This window comes from Nanorana parkeri, unplaced genomic scaffold (assembly GCF_000935625.1).
Source record: "Nanorana parkeri isolate BGI_ZX_2015 unplaced genomic scaffold, ASM93562v1 scaffold1338, whole genome shotgun sequence".
In the NCBI taxonomy this organism is placed as follows: Eukaryota; Metazoa; Chordata; class Amphibia; order Anura; family Dicroglossidae; genus Nanorana; species Nanorana parkeri.
In genome coordinates, this window is record NW_017307606.1 from 433061 (window position 1) to 435366 (window position 2306).

The following is a 2306-nucleotide window of genomic DNA, read 5'->3' on the forward strand; positions in this document are numbered from 1 at the left end:
ATATATCACCTCATTGCTACAATAAGAGGACAGTTTATATGTAAAATGGCAGCACTGGTAATATTAATAGCATAATGCAGTTAAACATGAGCATTTGGAATTGACACTGGCTCAAGAGACACAAAGACTCAAAATTTAAAGTGATTTGTCAGCCATTTTTTGCAACCTTGCACTGTATATGTGGCTCTTCTCTGTCCCCCCTCTGTACCCCTCTGATCCTAGTATTACTTTGTCACTAAGTGCTTGGCTTACTTATATTTGGGGCGAACGCCTTGCCATCTTTTATTTCGCTGTAAAAAAAAGAGCAGTCTGGAGATCACTAAGGCATTCCAACCATACGGGTGCACCATGGGTAGGGCTTAAGCAAAACGAATGGCAAACGCACTCATCAACTCATAACCAGCTTTCAAGCAAAGTGCAAATGAAAGGGCTTTGTACAATAGCAGTGACACACTGGGGTCTCAGCTGCTGTTGTGATGTGCGGGGTCTCTTGTGTGTTCCTGTGCCTTTAAGGGGGTTGGGCTGCCTCCTAGCGAACCTGCACCCACTTTTATCATTTGCTACATGTGCTCCAAGATGGAGACTCTCATATGTTAGAGTTAGGACCGCACTACACAGAGGTGCCTTGACGAGGCAGTGCGGCTTTCACATATTCTGCAGAAGACGTGTATCTAAAATCTCTGTTTTTACCCTTAGAAGTTAGACAGTTTTTTTGTGCATGATGGGTAGGGCTTAGCCCCAATGTCAAAGAACTTGAGGCTTATGTTAACTTTAATTATGAAAGTTAGGGACTACATTCCTTTGTCTCCCACAAATAACATATACAGTATGTAGCTTTAATTTAGATAAGGAGTACAAGGCTCAATATGTACCTAGTGATTCTGCCAGTCCCCTTGTGTAGGAAGTCCTTCCTGACCACGCTAAGCACAGAAGCAGATCTGTTTTCTCTCTGGGACATATAGGAAGCTGTGAATAACGCTGGGCTTAATTCAACCCAGCAGAATGATGCCTTATTGCAGAGAAAAGTATTGCTGGGGGCAGACAGATTAAGGGTGAATATTTCAGCATAAATTGCTTATTCTTTAAATAAGCAATCAAGGAAATTTTGTATTAACCCTTGTAGTTGGGCTGCCCCTGCACTGCAAGGGTTAAGTGCTGTGTTTGGTCTAGGGAGGGAAATAAGTTAGTCGCCCGAACCTTGGAGTCGAACAGCTATGACAGTGCTCCCTCCAGCCTATCTCCTCCTCCACTGCAGCGATGTCCCTTGGAATCCTCCTGTCCTATACACTGTATAAAACGTGATGACTCACTGAACTTAGACCACTACAGCGGAGGGGGAGAGGGGCTCCAATGACTGGTCTAACAACAAGCCAGCTCTGAGGTTCAGATGAGTATAACTTCCTCCCTAGACCAAAAGGAGCACTTAACCTTTTCAGTGTGGGGGTAGCCTCACTGCAAGAGTTAATAAAAAATGTCCCCTAAGTTCTTCTTCAGGCAGCTGGGGAACCTTTTTTTACATTTTTGTGCGTACACAGTATGAAAAAGTTGGTAAACATTGGTCTAGCACAGATAGCAGTTCTAGTACTACAATAAAGGAGAAAGAAAACATTTACTTCCTGTCACACACACATTCATAAACTTTTTATTTTACTACATTTTTCTATAAACATTCAGAAAAACATTTACCATGAGGAAACTTTCAAACAAGTAACATAACCACGTAAGGAGATTAAATGTTAATTAGGTCAATCAGATGTTCTAATATTTTCAAAATGATGTATTAGTTTACATGAGACAGCAGCCCACAGACTGGATAACAGATAGAATACATGGTAACAAATAACAGTACTTTCTGCTAGAATTTACCTTTCAAACGCTTGCTTAAAATATTTTGTTTTATAAAGCATACTATTTATATTAAACATATTTCCAAATAAATGTCCCATTAAACTAAATTTCAGTTTTTAAGGATGTTTAGAAACAAATATTAATCAGCTGTCACTTACCAATTCTGATTTGGATGTCCTTGGTTTTCCAGATGTTTTTAGAGATCATGATTTAGATCTGTCAAAAGAGAAGCAGACAATAAAAAATACAGAGAATTAAATGCCATGCTTGCCCAAATGTTGCGGATCATGGCAGTGGGCAAAAATGGGTAATCGTTATCCTAGATAAAATGGTAAGTAGTAAAAGATTCATGCTCACATCTTCCCTTATACACACACAGTCTTAGCTCTGGTCTACCAAAGCCCAAGCTGGGTGGGAAGGCTTGCACCCAGCTAACCTTTAAACCATGTACGCCAAGC

The 2306-nt window shown here is 40.4% G+C and overlaps 1 protein-coding gene across 1 annotated transcript in view; it reads right to left on the reverse strand.

The window, feature by feature from the left end:
• Positions 1-2047, reverse strand: part of SLC16A9 (solute carrier family 16 member 9) — a 21787-nt gene extending 19740 nt beyond the window's left edge. Inside the window, exon 1 of the mRNA XM_018569465.1 lies at positions 2007-2047. The gene's annotated coding sequence lies outside the window, so the exon portion shown is untranslated. The remainder of the gene's footprint in view (positions 1-2006) is intronic.
• Between the last annotated feature and the right edge of the window lie 259 nt (positions 2048-2306).